A 22,144-nucleotide genomic window follows, 5' to 3' on the forward strand; every position below is an offset into this window, starting at 1 on the left:
CCTCTGGGTAGACGATCAATGATTCAAAAAGCCATGTTACATATATTTACCTTTATGATTGTATAAAGATGACTCTCTGCCTTTTCCCTTTTCTTGTGCTCTCTTTTTATCTTTTCTTTCTTCCACGACAAGTATCCTACCCTAAGGTGATCAGCTATGTCCTTCTCATCCACGTTACAAATTATTTTCTCCTTGTCACTTTCACGTATATAGACAAGCATGTAGGCATTGGTGAATTTCTTGAAGTCAAACGGAGTGTTGCTGAAGCCAAGATTTCGCTATGGTAATTGTTCAGAGAAAAGGTGAAAAGAATGAGCACATGTTAAAATGAAATGTCAACTGAAGGATCCTTACAGAAAGTGCACTTATAAGCATATAAGTTGCAAGAATATTACCATTTCCTTACCACCATACTGCTCTTCGAAGGCCCTCTTCATATCTTCTTTTGTTACCCGCTCATCATAAAACTTGAACCTGAATATAACTACTTAGATGTTACTAGTGAGAATTAATGATTGATTGACATACTCACAACACTGTTGGACCATACAAAATAGCTTGACAAAAATCCTGAATAGTTCATTTCGTAAACTATAATATGGAATCATGAGGCAGTCGCGAATTAAGATCTCACAAAAACATTAATCAGACTGCACAAGCCAATGCTTCTACCCACACAGAAACCCCATCTAAGCAGTGGAAAGGCAAAAAGCCAATATCAAGAAAAACCACCAATAAGACACTGTAATTTGTTGGGCAACTGGGACAAATTTGGAGGTGTCTTGTCATTGTTGGCAACATCTTCGGTATTGTGGCAGTGTTCCCAAGTGTCTGGGAAGGACAGACGTGCATATCTGTGTGGAAATGCGTAAATGAGGTGACATGTGATGGAACAAGTGAAGTGATGGCATGTGGTGACACAATTAAAAAAAAAATGGGGTGCAAGTGTGCACAGTGGCTGTGTGGCTACGTTAAAAAAACATGGCATGGCAGGGGGTGCCACATGGCAGCCACAGTAGCTGCCTTCATGGGGTTCATATGATTACATGGGTTTCAGATGGCCGAGCATGGCACAACTAGCTCGGACATCTGGTCACACATGGCAAGGCTACGGCCCAAGGTCATGTAGCATGGCAGCAGGGATGCGGTGGAGTCACCCTCGGTCAAGTGAGTGAGTCATCATAGGCAGCAGCCAAGCCACATAGGCTGCAAGTCTTATTTAGGAGCTCAACCCTCAAGGCAGCAGGGGTCGCATGTGGCTCGGGGATGCACAGGGGCGTTCCAGGTCGCGGCATGGCAGCCTTGCAGCAGCATGCACGTGAGGGCCATCATGCACTTGGCTCACTTGTTTTCAAAAATTACTCTAAGTGAGTGAGCAAAATGTTTGCTCTCGGGTAGTTTTTGCAACCCCAGTCGATGCAATTTAAATTTACACTTCCAGAATCTTGACAGCCATTAGATCTGGATATATGATTCATCGGCTCATATCAAGGCACAACATTAAAATGGCTTATATTCTTGCGTGCAACACCATATTGATCAGAAGTATAGCCTGTGGTAGTCCGCAAAGCACAGAATCATCTTCCAATGGCCAATGCGCACATGCTTTATTGGTACATTTATGATTCCTTTTAAAGGAATCTGGATCGTCGCCCATGGTTTTAATCTCGTGACTATGAGGCATGCTCACTTGTAGACCTTCTGTGGTCCTAAGTTAAGGTGTATTGACAACATTTGGTACACCACAAGATCTAATGGCCACCATCTGCCACCCATTTTGGAGCCTTGATCCAACAGCCACAGTTGCAGCTGATCGGGTGTGATGTCTCCTATTGTCACGAGCTCTAATTAAAAGGTTCAAATTGCGCCCCCCCTGGGAAGATACCATTTCGTGGATTCAACTTCCAATGGCCATATCTCCCACATTTTAAGTCGAAATTAACCCCCCCCCATTTTTCCCATATGCTCAGAATTCGTGGGAGAACGTGAAAGAAGCATTCGTGGGAGCTTTATGTGCTCGAAAACTGGGATTTCATGGTTTTTTCCTAATTGAAGATTGGTTGATGTGGAGCAGGGTAGGCTTAGCATACCAGGATCTATCTAGATGAGAATACTAACTTGATAGGACTTTTATGGGGTAGCGAGTAGAGCGTGCACCGCGGCCAAAGCACCTTTGATTGCAGTGCAATAAACTGGAACGGCTGCGTTAAGCATCTCAATGCTGAAGATTTGATCCTGAGATCAGACGGGAAAGACTTATTCAACTGGCTAACTCTGAACCCGCAGCTCAAATAGCCAAGGTCGGTGGAAAAGAAATAGGTTATAAGTTGATTGATAAAGGGATTATGGGCTTCAGGATCTGGTTCAGATCTTGGGAACTATAGCAAATATAAGGGATGGAAGATGGAGAATCAGATCTGATATAGAGATGATGCTGGTGGTGGTGAAGATTGATGGAGATGGACAGATAGATGTAGAACTGGAGTCCCACCAGTCTACCAGCCGTAGGAGTCAACCTAAGCCTGCCAAAGGAGCCCCACCTTGGCAAATGCTGAGTCCCACAGCTACTTGTATCTCACAAGGGTTTCTTGAAGAGGATTTTTTACAATGTTCTAGATGCTGTAACAGCAACCCACGAATTTCATTACATAGGAGGGGCTGGGGTGGGGGAAGAAGAAGAGGCTGTTGTGGCCTCTTGGTTATATAAAAAAGTACTAAAAACACTCTTAGAACTCTAAACAATCATAGGAGTTCCAATACATTGATCCTATATTCCTATCTCCTAGACAAAGAAAACAAAACCCAATTGGAATCACAAATATTAAATTAATGAAAGACAACTAGGTAGCTTTCAAAGGCTATGGTTTTTGGAAATGACACTGCTCCCTTCTGGTCTTCTTGAGTGTTGGCCATCCTGGCCGGCCTGAATCTCCTTCTCCTTCCTTGCTCCTTCTATAGGGGTATGCCATCATCCCCTAGAAGTCTAGAACCGCTCCTCCGCCTTCTCCTCCTTCCCCTTCCCCTTCCCCTCCCCTGCTGCCCAGTCTACCTCTTCTTGGAGCTCCCTTTTCGCTACAGCCTCTGCAAACCACTCTAATGGCCTCCCTCTTCACTTTGTTGCCCCTTCTGTTGGCTCATCCAAGGTGGCTCTCTGCCCACCTGATTTCCTTGAAACTGAAGCCAAACTGTGGGAGAATTGCCTCGTCGGACACTTTCTAGGCAACCGGCTGCCCTTTCATATTGTCAAGCTTTCCCTCTCCAAGCAATAGCGTGCTCAAGGTAGTTTGGATATTTATCTTCTGGACAATGGTGTTTTCATCTTCAAATTCTCGACTGGGGTTGATAAGGTTCGTGCCCTTGTGGGTGGTCCTTGGCTGGTTGGGAAGAAGCCTATTTTCTTGCGACAGTGGAACCGTCATCTACAACTCCGGCGAGTTGACCTCTCCACTATTCCTCTCTGGGTTTCCCTTCCTGGGCTGCCCCTCCACTACTGGTGTACTGAGGGCCTTAGTACTGTCAGCTCAGTCATGGGAACCCCTTTTCTCCGATATGAGAACCATGAAGAAGGATAGGTTGGCATTCGCGAGGATTTGTATAAAAGTTTTTGCGGAAGACCCTCTACCTGCCTTCATCATGGTGAAAGAGGAGGAAGATTTCTCCTTTGACCAAGAGGTGCACTGATTGGAAGCAGCCTCACTGCTTGGCATGCAAATCTTCTGGACATGAATCCAGCCTCTGCACTCCCAAAGTCCATTCGAATGCTGCTCTGAATCTCCAAGATGGTGTAGATTTGGATGTAAGCCATGAAGCTCTCCCGCCTGTGCAACGCCAGATTGACGGTCGTTCTCGCTCTAGAGGCAGGCTAAGAACCAGAATCTGTCGCCGGAAAGAGGCGTAGCCTTCTGTTACTCCAAAGGTAAGGGTGTCAATTTGGGACCAGAACCAGGAACCGTCCCATTAATAAACAGGATGGTACTGGGATCTGATTTTGGTACCGAATAATAAATGGGACGGGATGGTTCTGGGACGAGATTCCCAATGGCACCAGTACTGAAATATCGGTTAAGTATCGGATGGGACCAGAACTATCAATACCCTTTCAAAAGGTATATTTCATGTTCTTTCGTTCAAGTTTTATGGCTGGAGTTTGATGTATTTGGGTGGCATTTTCTCTTATGGAGGTTTCAATTGATAGACCTTCAGTTTCTATTTCTATAAATTTGTTTTGTGATAGCACTAAAACTGTATATGGACTTATTTATTTCATCCTAATTAATTCTTAGTGGTCGTTTTCAGAAGCTTATGTGCGAATTGAAGAAGTAAAACCATGAACTTCAATTCATCATGGTTTCCTATTCTAAATTACTTTCAAAAGTAAGGAATGCCATACATCTCATAATAGTGAAAAGATCCACAACACTACTAATTAAACCATCTCATTAGAAACCATTAAAGTTCTTCTCCCTTTTCCTACCAGGCTTAGAACCATTTAGGAACCAGTACCGTTCCATCCCATTGATAATCTGGACCAGGACCTAGGTTTGGTCCCGTTAACTACATGGGACGGCACTGAGACTGGCACCTTTGGTGCCGGAATCGGTACAGACCTGTCCTGAATACCGAGAACCATCCCGTTTGACACGCTTATCCACGCTATCGCAGCAGTAGCTTTCCCTTGAAGGTCAGAACAATATCAGTCTTCTGGCTACTGCAAAGGACTCTAACCTCAGCCCTTGCCCCGAAAAGCTCCAATTTGAGGTTATTTCTCGTAGTCGGTCTCACATGTCTATGAACCCTCTGAGAAACCCTTCCATTCTTAGCTCTCCTAGGGACACCTTTGATGCCTCTGCAACGATGCCGCTGACCTCTCAAGAAAACTCCGTCTTGGCTCCTTGTGCCAATGCATAGTCTCTTATTATTTTTTTTCGTCTGCAAGAGGTAAAAAGGCTCTAAGCCCTGAGTTTGCTTTTGTTGTCCCCTCTCCAGTGGGCCCCCAATCCTCACTCCCTATTTGCTCCACATGGGGTTCCCATGTGTGAGCATAGTTCAAGTGTTTTTAACCCTTCTGTTCCTGGGTTTGTTTCTTATATAACCAGTTCCTCCCTTATCTTGCCTCCTTCGGGTTCTCGGGTCAGGAATCCAAGTGGTCCACATTTTAAACCCTCTACTTCTATTAACTCAAAATTACCATCTTCTTCTACATCCGCTAATCCTACAATTTCTTCCCCCCTGGTTTCTCACAGGACCCCTCCTCCTTCGACCAATCTTGCTCCCCCATATGACTGCTCTCACTGTCGCCGTCGCCGCAGTGCATCCCAGTCCCAATCAATTATACATAGGCTCATTGGGCCTTTGTTGCCTCTTCTTCCTCTTCCAAAATGATCCAAGGAATGATTTGGAATACTAGGGGCCTGAACTCCCCCTCTAAGCATGTTGCCATTTGCTCTCGGCTTCGTTCTTCCCGTTCCAACTTTTGTTGCCTTCTAGAAATCCACATCAAAGAGCCCGACTCCGCAAGAATTTAAAATTCCCTTGCTCCCGGCTGGTCTTTCCTCTCCAATTACACTCACCATCCTAATGGTCGTATTTGGGTCTTAAGGGATCCCCGTAAAGTCTCTCTCTCTCTCTCTCTCTCTCTCTCTCTTTTATCCTCTTCCTCTCAGTTCCTTCACCTTAGTTTCTCGGATTGCTTGGGTCACCTCTCTTTCTTTTTCACTGTAATGTATGCTCACAATTGCCATTCTCAAAGGCTTTCCTTATGGACAGATCTTGGTTCCATTGCTAACCAAATTGGGACCCTTCCCTAGGTTTGGATTGACATGACTTTTGTTGGCTCCTCTATTTGTGATATAGTTGGAAAGATGGTTTTTTATGCAACTCTCAACCATATTTAGATGGAACACAATATCAAGAAATGGACCTACAACTCTCTATCTCACCAGCAGGTTTGGGATTCCATTTCTTTCGAAATAAAAGCGAAGTTGTCGTCAACACCTCCCTCTTTTAGTTCCGACACCCCAAGGAACAGACTCATTGTTGTCTCCTAGGGTCTCTCCTTTGTTTCCCTACAGGCTTCTACCCCTGTTAGTTGAGGCTTTGGCTGGTTGATTTTTTGATTTGTTAATCCCCTTCGGGGGATCTTGTATTTCTTCTCTCTATTTGGTAATGAATTTATTATTCACCTAAACAAAAAACAGAAAACCCAATACATTCAACCCCACCCCAATAAATAGAAAACATTAACCAACAAAATTAACTATGATGCAAATCCAAGCACTAGGAAGAAGAAGCCGAAGCCATGACTTGGCTGTGGCTGTTCTCTATTTCGTTGGAGCCTTCTATTTAGTTTTTAGTTTTTTAAATATTAGGGTTAAAACAGTCTTTTGTTCCCCTCCACGATTTTAGAGGGATGATTTTTTTTTGTTATTTGTTTGTTAAACTTGTACTCCTAGTTAGAGTATGAGTCTACTGTTTTTATATTGTTTTTATTAGGATTCAGGTTAAGAGAGTCACTACTCCTAATCTGACTAGGATTGGTTATAGGACTTAGAACTAGGATTCCTAGTTCAAGTCTACATATTTGTGTAAGGCCTTTGGCCATCTTTTAATTATAAATAGACAATTCGTGGGAAGCTCCCCAACAACTTTTCAGCTTTAAAAAAAAATCTCTGTTTCAGATCTGAGTTGCTGCCTTCAAGCTGCTGCTTCTGCTCCTCTGCGAGCTTCATCCTTGTGGACTCAAGGTGGTGAAGGGTGGGTTCTCCTGCGACTCCTTGCACTGTGAAGGTCAGGAGGTCTCTTCAAAACATCAATCTGCTACTTCTGTTCTGCAATTCAGACCTGCAACCAGTAAGTTACAGCTGCTCTGTTATTTCTTTTGTTTAACCCTAACCAACAGCCATTCTCCCTTAACCCTAAAACTCCTCAACTCTGCCCAGTCCTAACCAGCCAACCAAATCACACCAGACTTCAACCGAATCTTCTTCCCTACCTCTGTGACACTCGGCCAGAATCCCTTGACCTGTTTCCCCTCAGAAACCCTAGTTCCCTTCATTCCCTTCATTCCTAAAACCCAAAACCCTAACCCTAATAATTCTGACATCTTATTTCCTATTCAAACCTAATTAAAACCTATACCAATAGGCTCCTAAAAACCTGCATACCATTACCCAATAAAACCCTAACTCAAACTCCAATTCCTAACCCTAATTTTGCCCTAATCAACCTAATCTGCCCCATTCGGCCAGCCCTGTTACACAATCTGGTCCTAAGTGAGACCTATTCCACCTAGGCTACACCAAACTAACTCTTGGAATTCTAAGAAATACACTAAGAATACCAAAAGTCTTCTCTAGCAACTGTTCCTAAATAATAAACCCAAGTGGCCAAAGAAAAAAAACATATAAAATAAACTCAGCAGGGCCAGGTCCTGACCATCCTATCTGCAAGGTCCGGGCTTGGCTTGGTGCTGGTCTTGGACCAACATGTGGACCAGGTTCTATATGAGAACCACAAGATCCATTTCGTACTGTATCAATTCTCCCGTTCTTTAAAAAAACTCGACCATGAGTTTTGGTCAAGTGAGGAATCAGCTTGGTATGATGGAGATCGGACTTCAGCCCGTAACAATGCTCTTGTAGCTCTTAGAAGCTTGAAATATAGTCTTGCAAGTGTGGTTCACGTTCTTCAAAAAACTGGGGACAGAAAGATAAAGTGAGTATTTTCCACTTCTGGTTCAATTTCTGTTATGAACGGGACAATCACGAAATCCTCAAAAACTGTCTAATTGTCCTCGAGTTCAACAGTGAAAGGAAAATCCGTAGGAATCTTCAACAAGTTGCTGCACTATTGCTGGTTATTCTTTTCCTTCAATCATCTACTATTGGTGCTATTGAAGATCTACACCAGTTGCTGGAATTCAGAAGATTATTCAGCCATATTGATTTCAATTTGCAGGGTTTCAAACCCTGACTTCTCCAAAATTCGATCCATAGTTTGGTGAGTTACTGCTGCCAGTTTCAGCCCATCAAGCAGGCTGGTTTTCATCATCAGAGGTTGATAAATGATAAGTACTGCTGCAGAATATCCCCAACATCAGACCATAGATCTGATCAATATCAGATTTCCTCCATTGTTGACATCGACTGACTTGGTCCCCAAGTCTCTACTGCTGCACCTTTCAGATCTCCACATCCAGCCATCAAAATTCAATTACTTTTGGAGCACAATTTCCTCCCCTTATACCCTCCACTCAATCCAAACATTGAGCCAATCAGTTGGCTGATTTGTTCAACCTCACTTTTCTCCCAATTTGGTTCTTAAACCTTCGAATTCTGAAACCTTTGCACCATTGCTCATCAGACCATCAGAACCAGCCCATCTATGGAGGACTGATCCCCTATCCATAGACCTCCCCTTCGATCCACACTTAAGCCCCAATTGGTTCATTATCCATATTCTGTTATATCTCTCTAAAATCTGGGATTATTAGCCCTGAGAAGCCTGCGGTTAGGAGAGTTGGTCGCTGTCTGAGTTGTTTAACCTAATGGGGCTAATTACTTCTAATTCACCTTAGATTATTGGGCTTGACTAGAGGGGAGTTGTTGCCCTAGGCAGTGTTGTGTCACTGTCAGAAGCAGGAGTAGGGGCTCTTGGACTGTAGGGAGCAGTCAAACTGTATTGAGTTGGAGAATATTGGTAATATACGAAGACCAAGATTGGGCATTATCTTGTGGATATATAGGCACACTGCTGCTGAACCACGTAACATTGTGAGTTGTGGTTGCTTGTGTGTGTGTGTGTAGGACTGAATTCTATTTCGTAGGATGGGCATGCAACCTCTGGTAGGCCGGACCTCTCTTGATTGAAAGCAGGGGTGCATGCAGGGCTTGTGACAGTGTTCACACTTCACAGTCCCTTTAGAAGAATCACTAGTGGGAAGAGACCCATCAGATATGGGAGCTGCAGAGGCAACAGTCTGTAAAGCAGATCGGTCAGTGGTGGGAGTATGCAACATAGCAGCCCTACAATTTTCTTCAGAATGGCAAGCATAGGACTGCTCCAATATAGGAAAAGGAACTCTGCTCAGAACTTGGATTTGAATCTGGTCATATTCAACATTCAATCCAGCCAAAAAATCATAAACTCTGATTTTATCCACATGCTTCCAATAGGCAGCAACGTCAGTTGCAGTGGTAGGCTAATAATCAGAGTAATGATCTAACTATTGTCATAAACTGCAGAGGGCAGCATAGTACTTAAAAATGGAGAGATCCTTCTGGGTAGTGTCATGAACCTTTTTCCGGATTTCACACACTTGGGAATCATTCCCTAGCTGTCCATAAGTTTATTTTGCAGCAGACCATATTTGTGAAGCAGTGTCCAAGAGTAAATATCCACTAGCAAGATCAGCTTGCATAGAACCAAGTAAATAGGACATGACCAAGGAATCATTAGAGATCCATCAATCTTGGGCAGAACCAATCTCAATCGGCTTCTCACAAGTGGCAGCAATGTGTCCCGTAAGTCCCCTACCAGCAATATCAAGGTATGTAGACCTAGACGACATCATATAATTGGATCCAGCCAATTTTATAGTATTAGCAGCCAAAGGAATATACTCACTACAACCTTGTCCATCAGAACCAGAATTTGCAGTAGATATGTCAGAACCAGTCATGGTGACTGAAGAAATCGATGTAGATGGATGTGAAACAGATCTCACAAACCAGTCGGCAGAAATACATCAAACCAGAGTCGAGTTGTCCTCGTGTAGACCAGAATATCCTCAAAAAACCAGCCCAAAAAATTGAGCCAATAAAGAGATCGATCCTGTCCGGGTTTTGACAAACCCCAAATCGCAAGACGCTGCCAATTTGAAACAATAATAAAAAAAGATGCAGAAGAGGCCAATAGTCAAATCGAGTTCTCCTGAGATGATGGTGAGACACTCCTCCAAAATCAGCAGCAACAAATGCCCAGAAACCCCAGATCGATATTGTCAGGGTATTGAAAAAAACCCTAAAATTGGTTGATATCGATAGAGGGAAGAGGCTGTAAGATAGAAGCTTGTCCAAGAAATCCCTACTGGATCTTCTAAGAAGGGAAAATTGATCCTCATTGATAGAGAAGGAATCAGTCCTCAAATTGAAGACTTCAAAAATAGCAAGTAGGCGAGGCATAACTTCTATCGATCTTGTGAAGAATTAGGTCATTAATGAATGAGGTATTGAGGGGCAGCAACTAGATCCATGGATCACCTCATTAGTGCTGCCCTGTAACAATGAAAGAAAAGGAGAAGAGAAAGAGACTGATGGACAAAGAAAGAAGCGGGAGAAAAAAGAGAGAGGGATTTGAACTCAAACTCAAACCTGCTCTAATACCATGTTAACAAGAGAGAATTAGAGCTCAATGGTTGGATGTATTAATGAACATCCAAGCCTCTTTATTTATAATAGAAGAAAGGAGTGAAAAGGTACACAATTACCCCCACACCACCGACTCGGTTGGAGTGGGAAAAACCGAAAAATACCCCCACGGTTTACTTATTACATTATTCTAACACACAGCAATACTCTTAAATTTCAAAACAGTTCAATGCTTACAAACACCACAATTTAAAGGATAGTATACACACCATTGATCAGAGAGGGTTGGCCTGATAAAAGCATAATAAGGTCCACCATACCCACAAATACAGCGAACCCAAACACTGCAAACAAACATGGATGAGTAAGAGGCGGGATGAAGGGAAAGAAGAATGTAATTCCTTAAAGTAAAGCCGCATAACTTTTGTTGATAAAATCAAAGTATAAGAACTAAATTCTACTTTTGAGTATAAAATACATAATACAGTAACAAAAAAAAAAAAAAAAGAATATTATAGTAAGACTAGGTAAATCCAAAACTACTCACCAAACAACAATCAAGCAAGAAATTTGTTTACTGAGTAATTTCAACAACCCAATAACATCACTCAAACGATGATCAATATTTAAATGGTCAAATCCAGACAGTGTAAATCCTGATATAACTGATACCTGTGAAGTGTATAAAGGTTACGAACACTCCGATTTGCTTTAGGAGACAAATATTTTCCATCATGCCGATCAAGATCCAATTGATGAGGATACTCGCAACGATCATTTATCTACAACAATGAAAGCCAATAAATTCAACCATTTTCAAAAGAGAATATCAAATAGGTAATGTGGGTGAAATTATTCTTCCAGCAAAAGAAATTCAATTACTATTACAATTGACGGGGGAAAAAAAAAATCAGTTTATAGCGCAAAAAACATGTATATATACATATATATATATACAATGGTTCAACCAAACAAATGACCACAAGAAGCGACCCAGCTGCTTACTAAAACTACGTACTTAAAAAGGGCTATTAACTGGTATATAAAACAACAATCTGAAATTTGACTTGAATCATAGTTTTCTCAGTCAAACCCAAGTAGATGTCAAGCGAGGAGAAGGAACAAGGTAGCAGTGCCATGATAGGATCAGTCCCTACCCTAAAAGGAAGCAACATCCTCCTAATCTCCCCCCCCCCCAAAAAAAAAAAACCTCAAGTACAACGCTTCTACCAAAAGACAGCATCCCCAACACTACTACACATAGCAGTAACAAACAGTGGACGTTGGCAAAGTTGGTCACTAAAGTTGCAAGGTTCAATGCAGTATTAAAAAGGGAAAACGGAAAACAGCATTAATCTGATGCAAATTTATATCAAGATTTATGTCGGGAAGCCTTTTTAGTTTCTACTGATGCTATTATACACTGCCTTGCAATCTACAAGCTGTATGCATGAGAATAGCAATGGTCCCAAAGTACCCCTGAAAAGTTGTGTCTAAACTAAAACAAAGCTTTATCACAACAACTACCTTATGCCACTATTTACGCTATCCAGAGACATCTTCTGCTAAATCACAAGTCATTGAAAGTTTTTGGAGCACCTTGAATCACACCTCTTACCCACTCCACTGGTACTTAATAATTTCTTTGAATTGCACTTCTTCACTCCTCAATACATTTGTCTTCACTGCATATCATCAAACCATCTCTAATGTAGATCGAAGGAAGAAGAGAAGAGAAGGGCCAGTGAGCCTCGCCCATCAAGCAGCCCAGTTTAGGCCCTTGTTGTTGAGCTCGGTCCACTTAAAGGGCCACACTTAATGATGGGGGGTAAATTGGAATAACTCTAAAACCCTCCCGGATAGGATCCCAAGTCAAAACCCTTCTCAGATAGTAACCCGAAAACCCTAGATTGACTGAAAAATCAAATTAAGTTCAACCAAGCCAACAGATACCCTTCAAACTTGGAACCCGAAGATTAGAAATCGATCAGATGGCTGATTAGGAAGTATTTAGGAAAAACAAAATTCTGAAATCCCAAATTTGCAGTTTTGAGGTGCTATTTAATAGCAGTCAAATAACAAAAATCCAAAAGACTCCAAACCCTGGTCGAGTTGCACCCTAGGGGAGGACTTTCATGTCCCAAAGTCAACCTAGGATCAACTATATGCAGAAAACACAAGGAAAACTAAGCATCCGCAAGTTTGGTAAACCAGACATTAAACACTGTTCAAGTTCACCTGTGGATTGGAGTATGTTGTTGAGCCAAAAGACAATTCAAATCTGTTGAATGAAGTTGTCGATCTCCAGTCAGCAGCAACAGTTATTGATCAGATTTCAGATAAGGATGTAGCTTGCGGTAGAACAGAGGAAGAAGAAGATTTTAGGAACAATCGACCTCTCTCAGGTCTGGGTCTCTCACCCACTGTTTCTCACAGTTGTCTTGCAGCAAGCCAATCTCAAATTTTATTAATCAAATCGTAACTGGCTGAAAAGCTATACAGTATTTATAGGGTTTAAAAGAAATCCAATTCCAACTATAAAACTCAGACTGAGTGTTTACAAACTCGCTGAGAATCAAAAACTTCAACTAATAGCTAAACTCCTATTCAAGCTAGGAAACCTTGATGACTATTCCTAATTGACAAATAAAACTAACTACTAACAAAATTAACTCAGCCCAGCCAGTTATTGTCTCCATCCCAGTCCAGCCGGTTATTGCTTCCCTGCTGTCTCCTGCTGGCTTTCTTCTTCCAGCAATAGTATAGTCCATCAATTAGTCCTTTAAAGAAGTCCATGCATGGGGCCTATTTTCTAGTTACTATTTCTCTTACTAGTAGTTACTACAAGTAATTAGTTTCTATTTTGGATATTTGGTAGAAATAGGTTACTTTCTATTTAAGTAGTTTCTATTTTATTACTTTCCTTCTGAAGGGAGTTCCTTCTATATATTATTAGGGCCTTATGCGTCCAACCCCAAGAACTATGAAGTTATGAAAAGTCTGCCTTTTGTTTGCCTTTGCTGTGAGATACAATATGCATGGTGAGATTCCTTGCAATAGTGGTGTGATGCCATTAGGGTGAGTGAGAGACTGACCTTAGGCCATAGGTGAGAGGCCTTGCTCATATCTCCTTCTACATCCCATTTTCTCTCTTCATTCTTCTTTCTATTTTTCCTCTGTTTTCAGCATCGATACACTGTATCAATGAATGATCGTTGCTGCTGTTCAATGTCCCACTGAGGCATCTAGCTGCCGGTACACACAAGGAGGTCAACCATGAGTTGAATCCATGGAACAAGAACTCGCCAAGATCTCCGTAATAACTCGGTTTCTTGAAAAGGCGAGACGAGATGCAGGGCGAAATAAAAAAAGTGCTCTGTTTTGGTCATAGTTGTCACGGAGTCACGGCGATCCAAGTCGGTGGAGGGGTGTCACGTCGATATATCGACATGTCGCCCGCCATGGCGAGCATGTCGACCAAGTTTTATTTTTTATTTTCTCTATTTTTAATGTGTTAATAGATGCATACTCAAGCCATGTTTTATTTTTTCTCTATTGTTTCTCAAGTTTTAAGAAGAAAATTCAGAAATCGAAGAAGAAATCGAAGAGGGAAAGAAGAAATCGAAAGAAATCGAAGAGGGAAAGAAGACAGGAAGAAGAAATCGAAGAAGAAATCGAAGAGGGAAAGAAGAAATCTAAAGAGATTGAAGAGGGAAAGAAGAAATCGAAGAGGGAAGAAGAAATCGAAGACAGGAAGAAGAAATCGAAGAGGGAAAGAGAGACAGGAAGAAGAAATCAAAGAGGGTCGCCATGCAGCCCTCTCCAGCGCCAGGACGCCATGGCGTCGCCATGGCGACGCCATGACAACTATGGTTTTGGTCGAGATCTCGGTTCGACCGACGTCTTGACAGTGAAGCTCCAAGAAACTTGAAAAAAATTGGTTTTGATCCCCTCTTTCGACGGAAAACTCGCCGGATTGTGCGGAGATACGTCAACAATCATCGAATTTACTAGCACTACAAAAAAATCCAAAGAAGTTCAAAGGAGTTTGGAGGATTCCAAGGTAAACCATTTTTCCCCAAAACTCTCTTTTTCTCCAAAATAGGTTCAAATCTTGGTGGTTGGATGTCAATTTCATATATGATAAACAACTTTGGCCGATCTATGATTTGATGGAGTCCGGAAAAAATTTCTGTTAATATTGTTTAAAATTTTCTGGAAAAAAAATGAATTTCCTGCAAAAAAAATTTGAAAAAAAATAGGATCAATAATTGTTGTTTGGAAGTGCTTTTTAGGTATGTTGGACAACGTTGGATGCTTTAGGGCCTCATGCAGTCACTTTTTTTTTTCATCCATAAATTATATTATGGATGGATACTGATGTGGATGACTATATGTCGGAAGAGGGGCGTGTGCATTCAGAGTCGCCTGAACCTTTTGAGAATCCGGCTGGCCAGGTTGATGATGAGGAACACCAGTCAGATGGGACACCATCTAATGGTGATGGGGATACTAGTGGTGGTGGAGATGTTGATGGAGATGGTAGAGGTGGTGATGGAGATGGTGGAGATGGTGATGGAGGTGGTGATGGTGGTAGTGGTGGTGGTGGTGGTGGTGGTGGTGGTGGTGACATGGCGAGTGGTGGTTATTATGCTGATGGTCATGAGGGGATGCGCAAGCAGTACCAGTACGGGCTGGAGACGGAGGCAGAGCCTGTGCATTACACAGGTGAGAGTCAATTTACTCATGCCACATAGGATCAGGACCATGGTGCCCCACTACGTACAAGAGACGCCTGCGTCGCAGACAGTCAAAAGCTCATGATGAGGACAAGGAGTTACGATTGACAGTCATGACTATGAAGACCATGCTTGAAAGTTTCGGAAACATGAGTATAGATACTACCAGTGAGTATCAGTCGTGGTATGCATCTCAGCCTCTATATGACTATGATTATCGCCATGAGAGCACCGGTTCCGAATATAGTGGCTACGGTCAGTTTAGGCAGCCGCAGTTAGTACACTCTGCTCATGAGTTTGACAGTTGGAGCACTAGGTCAGGTTTTGTGGACGACATATTCACAGTTCAAACCCAACCATACATGCCGATGGTAGTTCAACAGCCTGGTGGCAGTAGCAATGGATCGATCTCATCGCAACTGTCTCTTCCATACCCTAGGATCATGTTCCTTTGAACAGTTGATGACAACACTTTCATGTATTATGTGGAAGAATACATGCGATGCTTCAGCAGCACTATGGCACGGGAATTGGGAAACCTATGTGTCATATGCAAAGGTTAACTTGCTTTGAAACTATGGCTTGGAATGATAGAGCCATAGAACTATATGTTAAGATTGATGTATTTTACACTTTTATATTATTATGGGTAGAATAGGGTCATTAGTACGTTGTAACCTACCAACCTAGGGTCCGAAGTCAAACTCCTATTTGGACTTTGATTTTGGAAAGTATGATAGTGTCATTGTGTTTAAATGGACCACAATAGGTTGTATACTGCCATTGTGTTTAAATGGACCACAATAGGCTGTATACCAAGTTTCATTAAAAAACTAGGCCAAAAACCCACCGAAACCATCAATCGAGTTCAAAAAAAAAATATGCACCAACTCGTCGTCCAACTCGTTTTTTTAGCTGGGTGAAACCAATACTGAAACTGAGTTCTTGAACCTAGGGTCCGAAGTCAAATTCCTATTTGGACTTTGATTTTGGAAAGTATGATAGTGTCATTGTGTTTAAATGGCCCACAATAGGCTGTATACCAAGTTTCATGAAACCAATGCCGAAACCAAGTTCTCAAACCATGGTTGAATCCAGACCTGCCATTAATTGTTTAAGCCTACGGATTCTGTTTTCTACCATAATCATAGTTCAAGAACTCCTTGAGATTTCGGAAATCTCGACCTGGTCAAGACGAGATTGCATACAAGATCTCAAACTTACATAGTTTCGGTCGAGTTTATTGAAATTTCAGCGAGATCTTTGAAAATTTCTGAGAAATCTAGAAAATCTCGACCTGCTCAAGAAGAAACTATTCTTGTTTCTTCTCGAACACTATGGCGTGGCATTTATATGTCATACAGACGGAGGACAATGCACGTCGGCTCCATCAGACCATGAGTGGACTCGATCCAACACGTCATAGTTCATATCAGTAGACAGTCACAGACTCACAGTATTGTATTGTCAGGACATGGAAGACTAGGGTGTCTATAACATATGTATTGTTCACTGTACTTGTACGAGTAGCAGGACTGCAGAAACCGTCATTCATGGGGACACCTCTTCGCATAGATATATATGCAAAATTATGATGCCTGAAGTAAAAGAAGCGATAAGAAAGATGAAAGTAGGCAAAGATCCAGGCCCATACGACATCCCAATTGAAGTGTGGAAGAACGTAGGATCTTGTGGTCTATCCAGGCTAACCAAGTTGTTTAAGAAGATCATGATCACTAGGAAAATGCCAGATGAATGGAGGAGAAGCTTTGTGGGCCCAATCTATATAAAAAATATCATGATCACTAAGAAAATGCCAGATAAATGGAGGAGAAGCTTTGTGGCCCCAATCTATATAAAAACAACGGAGATATACATAATTGTAATAACTAGAGGCATAAAGTTAATGAGCCATACGATGAAGTTATGGGAGAGGGTTATTGAAACTCACCTAAGAAAGAAGACTACTATTTCGGAAAACCAATTCGGATTTATGCCAGGAAGATCCTCTATGGAGGCAATTTTCTTACTGAGGAGACTCATGGAAAGATATAGAGAGGGCAAGAAAGATCTCCATATGATCTTTATAAATCTAGAAAAAGCCTACGACAGAGTAATGTAGTCCTAGATTTGCCTAATCAAACTAGGAACCAAACCAGGATCTTTTCATCAAAGGACAGTTCAGATTAGGGAAATTCTTGATAACAGAAATTCAGATGGTTAGAATGATCCCAAATTCCATATGAGTTTACCAAAAAGGGACTGGAACAATTGCTGAAAAGCTGAAATTGATCCAATGGTTAGATCAGCTAATATGGAGGAATCCTAGTTAGTACAACTAGGAAAAGGGCAAAACAGTAATTTAACTAGGAAATTCAGAGATCAGAAATTAGGGTTATGTTCAGTAATCGAATATAAATTTAGTCTATAAGAATCAGCAGATTAGGTATATTAATTGTGACCTCAGAAGACCAATATAACAATAAGGGCAGAATTGGAAATTCACAGCAAGAACAGATCTACATATCAGAATTGCACCAAACTGAAATCAAGTTAATGAATTGCACCAAACTGAAAACGAGTTAATGAATTAGGTTCAAGAACATTAGGTGAAAACTTGAGGTGATTCTAACGGTTAGATTTGGCTGGCCAGAATTCTCACGAATATCGCCATGCGTGTGAACCACTGGTTCAAACCAGCTTTGGACCGTTTCAATTTAAAACATTGAAAACATGAAAATAAAACTAAGTATAGGGCTAATCTTGTATGCAACCAATGGACCCATATTTTAGGCCCATTAAAGTGGCATATTACATAGAAAACTCATGGGATCAAAGGCTCAACATGTATATAACCCAACCCTAGACTTATTCCTAATAAAATAAGCCCATTTCGGAGATGAATCTGCATCACAAAGTCCCTAGAGAACTAATCTGGAATTTTTTTAGAGAAGAGAAGGGTGTCATGTAAATACGTTGACATTATTAAAGATATGTATTTTGATGTGGTAACTAGCGTTAGAACAGTGGGAGGCTAAGGTAGTGAAAATTTCCAATCTCAATTGGGTTACACCAACGATCAATCTTAAGCCCTTATCTGTGTGCTCTTATCATGAACGACTAAACAAGAGTCATACAAGATGAGGTCCCATGGTGTATGATCTTTGCAGATGATATTGTTTTGGTAGATGGGACAAAAGCAGGGACTAACGCCAAAGTGGAGCTATAGAGAACTACCTTGGAATCAAAAGGTCTGAAGATAAGTAGCACTAAGACCAAAATATATGATGTGTAACATTAGCCATTCTGCGATGGATAATGAAGTGGTGAATATTAATGAGAGGGAGATCCCACAAAGTGACCACTTTACATACCTAGCAACAATCGTAAAAAAAGGGGGCGAGCTAGATGATGACATTGCCCCAAGGATTAAAATAAGTTGGATGAAGTGGAGAGGTGCGACCGGAATTCTATGTGATTGGCGTATCCCTTTAAAGCTTAAACGAAAACTTTATAGGATAGTCATTAGACCAGCTATGAAGTAAAGGCGGAATGTTGGCGGTGAAGAAGTGTCGTATACATAAATTGGATGTTGCAGAGATGAAGATGTTGAGATGGATGAGTGGGAAACTAGAAAGGATAAACTGACGAATGACCATATTAGAGCTGGGTTGGGAGTAGCTTTGATTCATGACAAACTTAGAGAGAGTCATTTGAGGTGGTATGGCCATATTCAACGGAGGCCTCCAGGCTCCGGATGCCCCAGTTCGGAGGAGTGACCAGACCCTGATTGAGGGAACCAAAAGAACCAGGGGCACGCCTAAGATAACCTTAGGAGAAGTGGAGAAGAAGGACATGCTTACCTTAGGCCTTGTTCTTGGAATGACCTCAAATAGAGCCGACTCGAGAGCAAAGATCTATGTGGTCGACCCCATTTAGCTGAACCGTGATGATGTGATGTTGTTGTATTACACTTCATCCCGTGACGTCGGACGGAATGTTAGGCAGTTAAGAAGTGGTACTTGACTAAGAAGGGACGATGCCTAGAGTTTGTGTCGATGTTGTAAACCCCCCCTCCTTGTACTTCGAGATTATTAATTTCCTGACTCCTCTAGGATCCATGTAGCCGATCCCATTAAGTTGGTATAAGGCTATGATGTTGTTGTCGTTGTACTGTACTTGGGTGTTTATCAATCTATGTAATTTATGCATTGTTCACTCTACTCTGTAGTTTCTACTGTAAATCTTTAACTTTTTCTTAAATAATTATTCAATATTATGTGTCTTCATCCATTATTGCATAATTTCATTGTTTTACTTGCCAATTATGTCTCATAGCACTCAAACAATGTGTAGAATAGGCATATTACATAAGGGTTCACCATTCACTGCCAACAAAGGGTGCAAATCCAAAACACCAAATTGGGTGCCTTTTTTTTTTAACAATTTGAAGATTTAAATACGTTTATTAAGCCTAAAACAAGTTTCCCTTAAAGTTTAAGAGCCAACTATGGCCATTATTTGCCCGCCGAAAAAAGAAAAAAAAAAGCTCTCACCAAGATCTCGGTCATCTCAATCTGGTCTAGACACTGAGTCAAGACTAGTTTTTGAACCTTCACCATAATCGGGATCCAACAGTGTGATATCTCAACATCTGGTCATGGGATTGTTGTGAGATTCTAAAGCCTCTAATAGGTATTCCAATGCTACCATCAACCTTAGTTGTAACCTGATCTAACCTTTGGATGGGGAGATATAGGTAGTTGCTAAATTCTACCATTAGTTACGACTATGGTGTAGCTAGTAAATCAAGGATTCTTTCCATTGGATGAGGTTGATTTTTATATATCATGTTTTACATGATTGGTGGAAAATTGTTCCAGCTTTTTATTATTAACTTTTTTTTGGGGGGGGGTGAATAAAGAATTCATTACCGAATAGAGAAAGAATACAAGGGGCCCCAAAATGGGGAAAGAAAGATACCAAAAAAGAAAAACAGACAAAGCAACACCCAACTGTTAATAAGAGGGAGCAGGGAGCTGCAAGCCTGCAATAGGGACAAGGGCAAACCCCAGGAGACAACAATGAGCCTGTTCCTTGGGGAGTCAATAACACTAAGACGGGTAATAGGGAGATCTTAGAGCTAACATCATTGTAGATGGAATTCCAAATATGATCGAAGGATCAGGAATTGGAGGTCCATTTGCAAAGATTACGCTCCATCCAAATATGGTTGATAGCAGCACCAAAGGCAAGCTTACCTACTACATCACAAATAAATTTCCAACCAAAGGACATATCCACCCAAATCCATTCTCTCGAAAGAGGGAGATTCTCCTATTTCTTGCCAAGCATTTGCCCAAAACTCTTTTCCAAACTAATGAGAAGGGGACAGGAGAAGAAGAGATAGCCTACATCCTCAACACCAATCCAACATAAACAGCAAGCAGGGGAGACTGGAATCCAGCGGTGGAGAAGAAAAGACAGCATTGAAAGGCAGTTATATAAGGCTCTCCAAAGAGTGAAGCTGTGCCGAGGTATGTGACTTTTGAACCACACAATCTTACAACAGGGAGCCAGAGGCCCACGCGTTCTAACATAGTCCCAAGTTGAAGAGGAACTGAAGAAGCCCATACGTTCTAACATAGTTCCAGCTTTGATGATGTTCTACCATGGGATTTGAAGATATGCTGATGCAGTTGCTTTAGGACTGAAACAACCCACTTTGGAGAGCCAAGCCGAGACGCAAACCGGCCCAACAGAAACTTTTTGTGCAAAGGGTCTTTTTGGTAGAGATTGATTGATTATGTAATATTCTATTTATTTTATTTGATTCTCTTCGGTAGGAGATAGATACATAGGAATGTATTAGTTTACAATTTTCCTAGTTTCTTCAGTTTCCATTTTGAGTTGGGTTTCTATTAATATGTTAGGAGTTTTCTTTACATTTACATGTACAACGATGGAAGAGTGGAGAATAGAATGAATAATATGGAGTTTTATGAGTATGCTTGGTGTTGTGTGAGCTGTTTGCACCGAATGATCCCCCTGTCTACTCTCTCTCTCTCTCTCTCTTGAGCTTTATTTCTCAGGTCTGATTCCCTTTCTCCTCTTTCTCTAGCACTCATCTTATTTTATCGTGTTATGCCATTATTCTATTCTTTTGTTACCCTGTTCTACTAACATACTCCCACGGTACTGGCAGTCCCCAGTACATTGATTCGATCTCCCTCATGACCTCATCCTCCAATCCTTTCACCCCCAAATTTGTGCACTCATACGTACCTCATAGGCGACCAAACCTGTGGAATCTGGTATCCAATAACTGTGGTTTTTGAGTTCCAGCACCGCATCCGGGGCTGTCATCTGTCCTACTGCCTGGATCAACTGCAGGGAGCTATATCTACTTTCACACTTTGTCTTGCGTCTTGCTTTCAGTTGGATTTGACAAGGTTCTGTGTGGATGATCGTCTCCTACAATTTCAACGCAATTGGATCTCCAACAAGTGAGTTCTACCAGCTGGACTCGATGGGGGTTACCACAGGTTCGATATCCAGAGGTTGAAGACAACCTCTGTTCGACATATCTTAAATCCATTATTTCCAATTGAATTAAATACCACCCATTCCCATATTTATTCCATTATTGCCTTCCTTTTATTAGTTTCCAGAGATACCCCAATTGAGTAATTGTTTCAAGTCAGGTCCTTAACTCCTTTACTATTCACTTGATTGCTTTTGAATTTCAATTTAATTACAATATTGCTACTCAACCAGTAATTTGGCATATTTGGCAATTGGGTGGGGAAATAGTGCACCCAAAGAGGGATTTCGAAAATGGGATCACACCAATTTGGTATCACATCTAACTTTCCTCCTCCCTACTTGTAGGTACAAGGGGGGAAATTGCATCCTAACCCTAAGGGATCTCCTCTCGTGCTGCTGTCTCGGGAGAGGGGGAAAATGTTTGTTCGGGAGTCGCCACCTAGATAACGATCTAAGACCCATAAATCTCTTTCCCTTTCAAGGAAGAGAATG

General features: G+C 41.5%; 1 pseudogene; it reads right to left on the bottom strand.

Moving 5' to 3' along the window:
* The window catches only part of LOC122667456, a 48,828-nt pseudogene that overhangs the window by 13,965 nt on the left and 12,719 nt on the right, over window positions 1-22,144 (bottom strand).

The sequence above is a fragment of the Telopea speciosissima genome, chromosome 7, assembly GCF_018873765.1.
Source record: "Telopea speciosissima isolate NSW1024214 ecotype Mountain lineage chromosome 7, Tspe_v1, whole genome shotgun sequence".
Classification (NCBI taxonomy): Eukaryota; Viridiplantae; Streptophyta; class Magnoliopsida; order Proteales; family Proteaceae; genus Telopea; species Telopea speciosissima.